Here is a 13,312-nt window from a genome sequence, read left to right on the forward strand (position 1 = left end):
CCGCGGATTGCAACAAAGGTGGCTCAAAACGGTACCCATTTTTCGTCGACTTCTTCTTCTGCGGGCTCTGCCCCCCTTTTTCCGACTTCTTCAACGATGTCATGCGCACTTTTGGCTTCCATCTGTTGGATCTCACGTCGAATGCCGTGGCGTGCTTCGCGTGCTTTGCCCACCTCTGCGAGGGCTCCGCCGGGGTGTTTCCCAGCATGGCGCTTTTCTGCCACTACTTCTCCCCCCGCATCCAACTAGGGGGCGCCCTTTCTGGAAGCGTTGCCTGGATCCCAAGGGCCCAGGGGAAAGGCTCATACCCAGAGGGTGCCGTGAAGGAGAGGTGGGAGGAGTGGCGGGGCCGGTGGTGCTGGATTGTGGAGGAGAACCCACCGGAGTTCTACCGGGGTGTTCATCGGGAGCCGCCGATCCGTGGCGCAGACTGGAGCGACCTTGACCCCAATGACAAGAAGTTTTTGATCGCCACCACCAGGATTCACCGCCTCACCGAGGTCGGTCTCACCCTCGAGATGATTGCGGCGGATTTCATCCTTCGCCGAATAGCTCCGCTGCACAACAAGGGGAGGTCGGCCTGGGATTTCAGGAACGCGGTCGACATCATGAGGCTCCGCACCAACCTGAAGCACAACCTCACGGTGATGGGGCACTCCTGGTATTGCTGAAGGCTCTTCCAGCTCGACGTGTTCGCCGACGGCAGGGTGGAGAGGACCGGCAAGGCCGTGAAGTTCGGCAAGGCCATCAAGGGGCCCTTGTTCGGGCTGCCACCGGGAGTGGTCCTGCTGAGCAACAACTCCCGGCAGGACGACATCCTCGTCATGATGCCAGTCTTCAAATTGCACGGTCTTGACCCAGCCTGGATCAAGCCCCCGGCGCACGAGGTGGAGGAGTTCTTCGACAACTTGGTCGAAGAAATTGATCATGACGAGCCGCTACTCATCCAGGACACCACCCAGGAGGAGCTGGACTACATCGCCGCAAGAGTGGTGGAGGCGGAGCTTGCCAGGGCGGCCGGTCTTTTCTGGCACCGTTGTCGGGGAGGCTAGGTAAGCGGCACTCACACCCCATCAACTAAGCTCTTTTCTGGCGTCGTTGCCGGGGAGGTGAGTGTTTGAAAGTATATCTTTAGATCTTGCAATCAAATCTTTTTGTTTCTTGTTTTATCACTAGTTTAGTTTATAAAAGAAAACTAAAAAAAAATGGAATTGAGTTTGCCTCATATGCTTCATCTTTTTAATATCTTTCGTGAGAATGATGGAAAGGAAAATTGTGCTCAAGTGCTAGAAGAAGAAATCTATAGAATGTTTGATACTAAATCTTTGAATAATGAGCATGATTGCAATGTTGTTAGTATAAATTCCTTGAATATCCATGATGCTAATGATATGCAAAGCCACAAGCTTGGGGAAGCTATGTTTGATGAATATGATATTTTTTGTTCCCCATGTTTTGATGAGAATATTTATTATAATGAAAGCATGCCTCCTATTTATGATGATTATATTGATGTAAGTGGGTTCGGAAGAGTTTCAACTTTAGGAAGTAGTGATCCCACTATTTTGGAGGATGTTGAAACTTATTGTGATGAATATGAAAGTGGATTTGGATGAGTGTCAACTTTATTTAGTGATGATTCCACTATTTCAGTAGAGGTTCCAATTGATTATGAGAACAAAGTTGCTATCTATGATGATTATTGTGATGACTTGTATGCTATTAGGAATAATGATAACCATGAAACTTGTCATCATGATTCTTGTTTTCAATTGGATTATGCCTCACATGATAATTATTTTGTTGAGTTTGCTCCCACTACTATTCACGAGAAGAATTTTGCTTATGTGGAGAGTAGTAAATTTTCTATGCTTGTAGATCATGAAAAGAATGCTTTAGGTGCTGGTTATATTGTTTAATTCATTCATGATGCTACTGAAAATTATTATGAGGGAGAAACATATGCTTGTAGGAATTGTAATAAGTCAAGTTTCCTCCCTATGTGTTGAAAATTTTGAAGCTACGCTTGTTTTGCCTCCCTATGCTAGTTGATTATTGTTACCATAAGTTGTTTGCTCACAAAATCCCTATGCATAGGAAGTGGGTTAGACTTAAATGTGCTAGTCATATGCTTCATGATGCTCCCGTTATGTTTCAATTCTTATCTTTTATGTGAGCATCATTGTTACCATCATGCCTAGCTAGAAAGGCATTAAAGAAAAGGGCTTGTTGGAAGACGACCCAATACTTATACTTACTGTTTTCGTGTGTTCACATGATTATGCTACTGTAGTAATCATGTTTTATAGCTTTTGTTTCAATAAAGTGCCAAGTAAGACCTTTAGGATAGCTTACGGTGATAGTTGTGTTGATCCTGCTGAGAATCAGAAACTTTTGCACCCAATAAATTAGTTTTGTTAATTCACATAAATGTGATTCTGATATGATTCTTTTTGCTATGGATTTGTACGCGAATTGCTTAGGACTTCCTAATTTGGTAGGATTTTTCGAGTACCATAAGTATACGTTTGTTACAGATTACTACAGACTGTTCTGTTTTTGACAGATTCTGTTTTCTATGTCTTGTTTGCTTATTTTGATGAATCTATGGCTAGTATTAAGTGGTATGAACCATAGAGAAGTTAGAATACATTAGATATTATACCAATATGAATTTAGAATGAGTTCATTAAAGTAACTAAGCGGTGATTTTATACTAATGGAGCTTACGCGTTTCCTGTTGAGTTTTGTGTTGTGGAGTTTTCAAGTTTTGGGTAAAGATTCGATGGACTACGGAATAAGGAGTGGCAAGAGCCTAAGCTTGGGGATGCCCATGGCACCCCAAGATATTCAATAATAGCCAAAATCCTGAGCTTGGGGATGGCCCGGATAGCATCCCCTCTTTCGTCTTCGTCCATCGGTAACTTTATTTGGAGCTATATTTTTATTCACCACATGATATGTGTTTTGCTTGGAGCATCATTTTCTTTTGTTAGTATTAGCTTGCTGTTATTTAGAATAATGTTTTGCATCTTTATTTCAATAAAAAATGTCAAGGATAGCCTTTACCATGCTTATCTTGCTAGTATACATGTTGCTGTTTGAAAACAGAAAGTTTACCGCTGTTGCAAAAATTCCCTAGAAAATTCAGAGAATGGTATAATGTTGAAACTTTTTGCATATTGAGCTCTGATAAATCTTCTACAGTTTAGTATTTTTCTCATAATTTTTGGAGTTAGGGAAGTATGATGAATCTTGCATCGTGAAATAAGGATTCCAGTGCTTCCTGGGCTCTCTCAGCGATTTGGATTCCTGGCCGTTGGATCTGGCTGCTTGATGCGATCTGAGCCGTCCGATCTCGCCCCGGATTGATCTCAGCCGCTGGATTGAACCAATGACACTATTTCAATGAATAGTTACCTCTCATTCCTGCCACCGCGCGTAAATTTGCTGCCCCGCCGAGGGCATTTTCGTCATTTCACAGACTGTCATATATAATGCAGTGCTCCCGTGGAGAACCCAGCGCCCGCCTCGCGCCCGTCTGCTCCTCCCGCACCCCCGCCACCCCCTCTCCTCTTCCTCCCGCGTCCCGCATCACCTATCTCCCTCCAAACCCTAACCCGCCCCCGCCTCCCTTCCCCGCTGCCGGCAGCCGCCGCTGCTTGCCCTAGGGATGAGACAGTGTAGAGCGAGCATCGAGTCGTTCCGCTCCCCCTCCCGCCTGCTCTCCTCTCCTCCACGCCCCTGCCACGAAAACCCTAGCCACCACTACCCATTGCGTCTGCAGGCTGTAGCCGCCGCCGCTCTCGCGACGCCGACGGTGCTCTCTCCTTCTTCTCTCTGACCCGAGCCACCGCTCTCTTCTGCACCTCCGACCTCCTCCCCATTGGATTGCGACCGACCCACCCTTGTGCTCGAGTCATGGAGGGGCAGCAGATGGTGGTGGACAAGGAGAGGCACTGCAAGGTGCCAGATGCATCTACGCACATCCACCTCTCCACCATGACGCGCAAGAGGGGGAGACAGAGGGAAAGGGAGAGGGGGAGAGCTCAGGGCCCGAGCCGACGGAGGCCGACCCGCTGCAGCCACATCATGTGATGCAGGTGCTCCTCGCCCCCAGCTCTCATCTCCCTTCTCTCTCCCTCCTGTCTCTCTTCTCTCCTGGTCTTAGGTCTTTCTCAATTTGATGCTCCCCCTGTCCATGTGCAGAGAAAAGGAGAAGAAGGGGATGGATCAGCAAGGAGCAAAAGGACAAGAAGAATAAGGGCAAGGGAGGTGGGGCGATATGCATGTCCATGGAGGTCCGGCCCCCTCTCCTCCTCTCTTCTCTTTCCTTGTACTACAGCAGCCCTTAACCCCCTTTGATTCAGTTTGTTCAGCTGTGTTACTTGTTGTCTCCTAAGAAAAGCTAGAAAAAGAAAAACTAGAAAACCTGAAGAAAATTGTATTGAAAGATTTGATTTTATTCACCTGAAGAGTTGAGCTTGGTTGGAGTGAATTCGATTTGTTCAGTTGTGTTACTTGGTCTTCTCGTCACCCCTGGCCCTGACCTAGGGTTTGGTTTGATGCAGCGGCAGAGGGCAGCAAGTGGAGAAAGATGAAGGCTGCACAACACCAAGGTAGGCTCGACTCCCTTTCTCCCCTCTCTCTATTTCTAAATTGTTAGAGGGATTCATGTTGATCTCAGATGTTAGTTAGTGATTTTTTTATCTCTTTTCTCTCTTGTGAACATGGTTATGTATTGGATATTCACAGAACTTTATATCATATACTTTGAGCATCGCTGAACCAACTGAATGTTAAAGCTGCATGCTTTTCTTTTGATTGTTGTGGCCATCCTCCATCTCCAGAGCCATGGGGTATTTCCATACGCCCAGACCAAATGATTTACCAATAAAAACTATCATTTGCTTTTGTGTGTGGTCTGCTCTGCTTAATTTAGCCCCTGCTAATTGATGCTTACTATGTTGGATATATTTTTTGGGTACCCAGGTGTCTACATTTAAGGATATTGAATACAGTATGTGACTATGGCAAAAGGTTTTCCTTTCTTTCAGGTTATCCGTGGGAGCAATGTCAAAAGGTGACTTGCTTGAACCGAGTTAGCTATAAGACTACCTTAATTATGTATGTATTTAAAAAGAACTGTAGGTCTACCTCCCTATCGAAATACATTTGTATCTTTGTTACACATAGATTCTTACCTATCTAAGCTTGCATCACACAGACCAGCGAGGAGCATGACGATGCCCGAGTTCAGCCCCGTTGGAGTTGGCATTTTCTCACGGCAAGCTGCAGATGTTGTCCGTGTTTTGTTTCTTTTCTCCTGCAGCAAACACAGACAGGTGCTAAGATAAGGCTGAGTTATATTCAAATTCATAGCTGCCAGGTTGTATATTTTAGCACTAATTTTCTTTCAAATTCTGGGTATAATCTATGTGAAATTTCAATTTACTCCAAAAACAATAGTTGTAGCTCTTGTTTTTATCTTTCCAATGGTCCTGGTTTCACTGAAATCTGATTTGTAATTTAGGAGTTAAGCCCAAAATGGTGCTACTATTTAGTAATAGTGAGGCTGTGAGAAGATCTATTTACATGTGTTTGACCAAGTTAGAGGCAGTTTTAGTCCCAGTCACCTTGAATAAATCTATAAGGAACTGTCTGAAGATATTTTAGAAGTGTTTATTTGCTGAAATCGGTTAAGCGGTTTAAAAGCTAGGAACAAAACAATGAGCTACTCAGGAACTCAGTCGAGATTTCCGCTAATCTTAGAACGGGTAAATATTTAAGTTTTTGCTGGAGGGAAATACTAATATATTCATGAAATAGAGATTTAACCTTTTGGTATGTAAGCTGATATCTTTTATATACTGCAGGCAGTTCGCTTAAATCCGCAAAACAGTTCCTTCAGTAGACGATAACAAGGGAGTCAGGTAACCTATCTTTTCTTTTATATACTGCAGGCAGTTCTTTAATTTGGGGAAATAAGATCAAAGAAAAGATAGGTTACCTGATGATATAGTTGGAGAAAGGGGTATGATATATTGTCGATGACGTAAACTGCAAAAGGATGCTCTTGGTGGCAGCATCCTGGGCTTCTGAAACATGCTCATTTCAGCTGAAAGAATGTATTGTAATTATTGAGAGAGATGGAATTGTTTGGACCCCAGCGCCACCTTCACCAATCAACGGCATGCGAAGACACTACCACAAGAGGTACCTTCTGTTTATTCTTTTGTACTTATCTTATATGCTTTGTTGGTTTCAAATTGTTTGGTATTGATTCTTTAGGAATCTCATGGATCACTTGATAAGAATCAAAATCAGCACTCCCCACTAGAACACTGCTAGTTGAGGTACCTAACCTTTAAGTGTATGGCGCAACCAAGATATTATATTTGTTTGTAATTCTTATGTGGTTATTAATACCTGACTGTCGCAAATGCAATGCCTGAAGTTCCTGGACAAACAGAAACAACAAGAGTATTGTCTGGTCCATCGCAAGTCGATAGCCATAGTAGAAAGGTAGTAATTGTTCTTGGCAATCATGCGCCTAACCACACAGTTCCATTTTTCTATAGCTGGTACAAAATGGTACCACACTAGAGGTGAAAATGCAGGTCTCTTGCTCGTCCTGAAAACCAAAACATAAGCAGGCTGAAGGCATACCATTTGTAATCATCTGTTGTTCTCAAAGAAAGAATCTTTTGCAGCATTTACACTCCTATGTACTATAGCTTTACATTCAGTAGTAGGCCCTAGGAAGCATTCCTAATAATGACCACATGTTTGATTATTTTGCTGGTTCGACATATCTAATCTTTTTTATAAATATGTATTTGATTTATCGTTGATGTTTGGCAACTTGGTGCAGCGTCGTTGCTTCTAGGATGAAGAATGAATGCATGTCATTCAGGGATAACTGCAGGCAATGAAATGTTGAAGGGTCCACCACCGGGAGGAGCGAGCAGATCGACGACATGCCATTCGTGCCGCCACTTTCCTGTCGATCTTGCGCCAAGTGCCGCACTCGGCTCTCCTCCTCGGAAATCACCAACCACATGAGAGATCAAGCGCGAGCTGCCGGTAAACAACACCAGAGGCACTGCCCGCAGGGACTGACGAGGGCAACATGGCGATGTGAGCTTCCTCTTCCTGCCAGTGCTTTTACATTGGCTCCCCTTCGTTGTACTAACCATGATTCTCCTCTCTGTCTCTCTCTACGCTGCTCCTCCCGCAGACCGCCGCAATCGCTGTCACGGAACTGCATCAGGTCTTCAAGCAGGATTTTGATATCTCACCGCCGCCTCCGTGCACTGTGTCGCTGACCTCGCCTCCTCCTAGGCCGAGATACACCAGGTCCGCATCCAAGCGGTATGAACCCTAGATTTTGTTTGGTTCACTGGTCATTTTCTTTTATTAATCTTCTTGCACTGACCACTTGGTGTTGCCGATGGCACAGATTGCAAAAGACGGCGAGGTTGAGTGTCTGACAGTAGAAATCTCAGACCTGCACAAGTCTAAGTGCCAGTCACTAGAATTGATGGAGCAGAGGGACAAAGATACAAGGGAGAAGGATGTCGTCATTCAGAGCTAGAATTATAAGACGCTGAGCTCCCCTAACGCCTTTACACTTTCACAAGTAAATATGTAGCCGTCAGCGAACTGGTTGTATAGTTACTTGAGAGCACAGGCTCACGTGAACAAATTGTCACTTGGTACAATCTGGTATAGTGGTGTTCAGGACTCAGTATTTTTTAGCATCATACATTGGCAGTAGTGGACAACTGATTGCTGTTAGAGGATTTAGTTACCGAATTTAAGTATAGGTTTGTTCATGTAACTTGTTCAGCTTTAGAATAGGATTTTGAGCCTTACAAAAGAAAAGAGTGAGATGATTTGGTTTGGTTTGCTTAGCACCAATGTGGTGAAATGTTCATGTAGAGATGCACACATAACTCCATATTGTGGATGCCATTTCTTATTTTGACCAGTAAATTTATTGGAAGAACTTTGATTGACTAGATGGTTTTTAGTTGGTTGTGCAGATTCATTTGTGTACATCGAGATCTGAGAGGAAGATGAGGAGACAGAGGGAGAAGGGGTGGGAAGAAGAGAGGGTGAAAGTATCTTCTTGGGACTTCCATGGCTAGGCTTCTTATTGCTAATGTGAAATTGCTAAAGTAGTTGTATTTTGTGATTTGTGCACACAATACTTTCTGCAACATAATTTTCTTACAAGTAATTTGAAATGAATCATTTGTTGATCTTTAGTTGGCGGCCCCTCACATTGTTGCACACTGCTCCATTTGGAACCATTAGGAAGTGTACTACCTCATGCCTTTTGAGATGCTTCCTTTGTAGTGAACTTGTTTTTGGTATAACTTTAGTCTATATTGGGTAGCTGTCTTGCTTATATATGGTATGCTGCTAACTTTGTTTTTGATTAGTACTTTCTCTCTATGTTCGCACTCTTAGTATTGAACTTAATGCCGAGGCTTACCTTTCATGGTCTCGTCAATGCATTGAACTCAATGCTGCCTTATAATCTGATGATGTTGAACTCGATGATGTCTACTACTCTATTACAAGTGGATGTTTTTTATTTTTAGTTTTATTGTTATTTTGTTGTCCTATTTGAATATGTATGCTAAATCAGGATCCTATTAACTTGAGCATTATCTGTTTGACCACATCGTTGGGATCGGCACCCTCGCGCCAAGGCGCGCTGCCGATCTAGTTCTTTACAGACTATATTGTTTTGGCAGATTGCTGTTATGTTTGCATTGTTTGCATATGTTTGCTCGTTTAATGATTCTATTTGCGGATAGGAGTATTAAATATGGAGAGGCATTTACTATGCAATGTTGAATAATAATTTTAGTTAGTTGTTACAGTAGAAAATGATAAGGTTTTGCATTGGTTTATACTAACCTATCTCACGAGTTCTTGTTGAGTTTGTTGTGGATGAAACTTTTGAGAAATAGAGAAACCATGATATGAGAGGAATTAAGGAGACATAAAAATTCAAGCTTGGGGATGCCCAAGGCACCCCAAGATAATATTTTAAGAAGTCTCAAGCATCTAAGCTTGGGGATGCCCCGTTAGGCATCCCACCTTTCTTCTTGAACAACTATCGGTTAGTATCGGTTGGGTTTAAGTTTTTGCTTCTTCACATGAGTTGTGCTATCCTTACAATGCCATTTTATTTTGTTTTGTTTGTTGATTGAATACAATACCAAGATCTTAAATTCTTAAATGAGGGAGAGTCTTCACATAGCTACATAATTACTTAGCTACTCATTGATCTTCACTTATATCTTTTTAGAGTAGTTTGTCATTACTCATGTGCTTCACTTATATCATTTGAGTAAATGGTTGAATGCCATAAATATGAAATTATATATGTTTCATTTTCTTATCCCATGGGGAGTAATGACTTCACACCTAAGAAGTAGAGGTTGTAAATTTATTGAAGGTTAGCAAACATTGTATTGGTCGTTTGAACAATTCATGAAAGAATATTGAAGGAAGAGAGATTTCACATATAAATACAATATCCTAGACATCTTTTATAATTAGGATCACTCATTAAGTATGACATGCTAAAGAGTTGATGTTGGACAAGGAAGACAACATAATGGGTTATGTTTTTGCACATCTCAGTTAAAGTATATTGCCATGGATCATTCAAATATGTTGAGCTTGCCTTTCCCCCTCATGCTAGCCAAAATTCCTTGCACCAAGTAGGGATACTACTTGTTCTTCCAAATATCCTTAAACCTAGTTTTGCCATGAGAGTCCACCATATCTACCTATGGATTGAGTAAGATCCTTCAAGTAAGTTGTCATCGGTGCAAGCAATAAAAATTGCTCTCTAAGTATGTATGATCTTTTGGTGTGAAGAAAATAGCTTTATACGATCTTGTTATGGAAGCAATAAAAGCAACGGACTGCATAATAAAGGTCCATATACGAGTGGCAATATAAAGTGACGTTCATTCGCATTAAGATTTTGTGCATCCAACCCTAAAAGTGCATGACAACCTCTGCTTCCCTCTGCGAAGGGCCTATCTTTTACTTTATGCCTTTTACTTTATGCAAGAGTCAAGGTGATCTTCACCTTTCCCTTTTTCATTTTATCCTTTGGCAAGCACCTCGTGTTGGGAAGATCCTGATATATATATATCTAATTGGATGTAAGTTAGCATGAACTATTATTGTTGACATCACCCAAAGGTGAATACGTTGGGAGGCAACACTATAAGCCCCTATCTTTCTCAGTGTCTGATTAAAACTCCATAACTATTAGTATTGCGTGAGTGTTAGCAATTGTAGAAGACTATATGATAGTTGAGTATGTGCAGTTTGCTATTCCTGAAAATAAGATGAATTGCAATTGTTTGATGACCGAGAATGAAGTTTGCTAGCTTTCAAGAAAGTTTATGGTCTATGCTTTGACATGTGAATTGCTTGTTACTTTATCTTGAGAAGTTTTATGAGATGAACTACTGTTATGACATATAACCATGCTAGAAAAGGTGATTGAAATTATCATTGATCAAACTTGTCCACCTTCTAGCATTCACACTTCATAAATTCTTTCTTTTATCATTTACCTACTCGAGGACGAGCAGGAATTAAGCTTGGGGATGCTGATACGTCTGCAACGTATCTATAATTTATGAAGTATTCATGCTATTTTTATTATCTATTTTGAGTGATTACGGGATTTATTATACACTTTTATATTACTTTTGGGACTAACCTATTAACCGGAGGCCCAACCCATATTGCTGTTTTATTGCCTGTTTCAGTATTTCGAAGAAAATGAATATCAAACAGAGTCCAAACGGAATGAAACCTTCGGCAGTGTGATTTTGGAACGAACGTGACCCAGGAGACTTGGAGTTGAAGTAAAGGAAGCGTCGAGGAAGCCACGAGATAGGGGGGCGCGCCCACCCCCCTGGGCGCGCCCTCCACTCTCGTGGGCCCCTCGTGGCTCCCCTGACCGACTTATTTCGCCTATATATTCCCTTATACCCTAAAAACATCGAGACAGAAGATAGATCGGGAGTTCCGCCGCCGCAAGCCTCTGTAGCCACCAAAAACCTCTCGGGAGCCCGTTCCGGCACCCTTCCGGAGGGGGAACCCATCACCGGTGGCCATCTTCATCATCCCGGTGCTATCCATGACGAGGAGGGAGTAGTTCACCCTCGGGGCTGAGGGTATGTACCAGTAGCTATGTGTTTGATCTCTCTCTCTCTCTCTCGTGGTCTCTCTATGGCACGATCTTGATGTATCGCGAGCTTTGCTATTATAGTTGGATCTTATGATGTTTCTCCCCCTCTACTCTCTTGTGATGAATTGAGTTTTCCTCTTGAAGTTATCTTATTGGATTGAGTCTTTAAAGATTTGAGAACACTTGCTGTATGTCTTGTCGTGCTTATCTGTGGTGACAATGGGATATCACGTGCCACTTGATGTATGTTTTGGTGATCAACTTGCGGGTTCCGCACATGAACCTATGCATAGGGGTTGGCGCATGTTTTCCTCTTTACTCTCCGGTAGAAACTTCGGGACACTCTTTGAAGTACTTTGTGTTGGTTGAATAGATGAATCTGAGATTGTGTGATGCATATCATATAATCATGCCCACGGATACTTGAGGTGACAATGGAGTATCTAGGTGACATTAGGGTTTTGGTTGATTTGTGTCTTAAGGTGTTATTCTAGTACGAACTCTTGAATAGATTGATCCGAAAGAATAACTTTGAGGTGGTTTCGTACCCTACCATAATCTCTTCATTTGTTCTCTGCTATTAGTGGCTTTGGAGTGACTCTTTGTTGCATGTTGAGGGATAGTTATATGATCCAATTATGTTATTATTGTTGAGAGAACTTGCACTAGTGAAAGTATGAACCCTATGCCTTGTTTCCAATCATTGCAATACCGTTTACGCTCACTTTTATCATTAGTTACCTTGCTGTTTTTATTATTTCAGATTACAAAAACCTATATCTACTATCCATATTGCACTTGTATCACCATCTCTTCGCCGAACTAGTGCACCTATACAATTTACCATTGTATTGGGTGTGTTGGGGACGCAAGAGACTCTTTGTTATTTGGTTGCAGTGTTGTTTGAGAGAGACCATCTTCATCCTATGCCTCCCACGGATTGATAAACCTTAGGTCATCCACTTGAGGGAATTTTTCTACTGTCCTACAAACCTCTGCACTTGGAGGCCCAACAACGTCTACAAGAAGAAGGTTGCGTAGTAGACATCAGCCGGCAACACTGGCGGCGTGGAGGACGAGGACGCCGTGGCTGCAGAATAGAAGGAGCTCACCCAGTGGGTGAAGTCTGCCAGGGAGGCAGGCGGCATCAGCACCGAGGCCCCCATGTCAAGGACGTGGTCGAGGAATCGTTCGAGGAGGAGGCTGAGGCCGACGACCCCTCGGCTATGAAGAAAAGGCGTGTCCTGCGCCGGGCTAGCTCCGGCGAGCCGGTCCATCCCGGCAGGGCCGAGCCACGGCAAGAGGTTTAGGGGGAAATCGCGCGTGTGACGAGGGCCGCGACGGCGAAGAAGAAGGCCGCGGTGGCGAAGAAGAAGGCGACCACTTCTTCTTCATCCAAACGCTACCGAACTCCATCGCCTTCCCCTCCCCCCGCAAACACCGGCACGGAGGTTGCCTTTGACTTTTCGTCCCTCGGCCCGAGTAGGAAGAGGAAGGCAGCAGAAGAGGACGTGGAGGACGAGTAAGCATTCCGCCCCTCGCCGTTTTCGTCCTCTCCAATCGTGCCGCCTTCATTGATTCATTTTTGTCTTCGCAGGGAGATGGAGACGCTGGCCCAGCGGGCGGCAAAGAGGACCAAGGCCTCGACGGGCAGCCAGCCCCCGGCGGGTACCTCAAAGGCGCCACTGGTGGTAGAGAGCAGCCCAGATAGCAGCCCCCGGCTCAGCCCCCAGCGTTCACCACCTACTCCCCATTAACAACCCCCGGGGTGTGACTTTTTGGTACTGACCTTGCCGTGGCTGTAGGAGGAGGGTAGCAGCACGAGGAGCCACCAAGGGCCACCCCCACCACGCCACCCTCATCGACCACACCGCCCCGAGGGATGTCCCCGGCAAGGGAACCAGACACCGAGCCCATGCGCACGGAGGAGGAGGAGCTAGACTTGGGCACTGGCGGCCCCGTCCCGGCAACAGATGTTGGCGGGGAGGGGGCTACTTCTTCTCAGCCCAGCACGGGTGAGTCACCTATTTTTCCTTACTCTTCTTTTTTTTGAATCTTGATCTTGGCCCT

At 44.0% G+C, this 13,312-nt stretch overlaps 1 long non-coding RNA gene across 13 annotated transcripts; it reads left to right on the plus strand.

Moving 5' to 3' along the window:
- The first annotated feature begins 3,545 nt into the window (after positions 1 to 3,545).
- On the plus strand, positions 3,546 to 8,273 carry LOC119325126. Of its 13 annotated transcripts, none has more exons than XR_005157353.1 (10): positions 3,546 to 4,103; positions 4,210 to 4,301; positions 4,572 to 4,619; positions 5,058 to 5,127; positions 5,228 to 5,345; positions 5,877 to 6,216; positions 6,292 to 6,356; positions 6,875 to 7,140; positions 7,241 to 7,374; positions 7,463 to 8,273. It is a non-coding gene; the product is annotated as an uncharacterized LOC119325126 (long non-coding RNA). The 13 variants fall into 13 exon arrangements; XR_005157358.1 differs by lacking the exon at positions 6,292 to 6,356 and having other exon boundaries at positions 3,547 to 4,103; positions 5,877 to 5,933; positions 6,023 to 6,216; XR_005157364.1 differs by lacking the exon at positions 6,292 to 6,356 and having other exon boundaries at positions 3,547 to 4,103; positions 5,877 to 5,933; positions 6,087 to 6,216.
- The last annotated feature ends 5,039 nt before the right edge of the window (positions 8,274 to 13,312 follow it).

Source organism: Triticum dicoccoides, chromosome 1B (assembly GCF_002162155.2).
Source record: "Triticum dicoccoides isolate Atlit2015 ecotype Zavitan chromosome 1B, WEW_v2.0, whole genome shotgun sequence".
In the NCBI taxonomy this organism is placed as follows: domain Eukaryota; kingdom Viridiplantae; phylum Streptophyta; class Magnoliopsida; order Poales; family Poaceae; genus Triticum; species Triticum dicoccoides.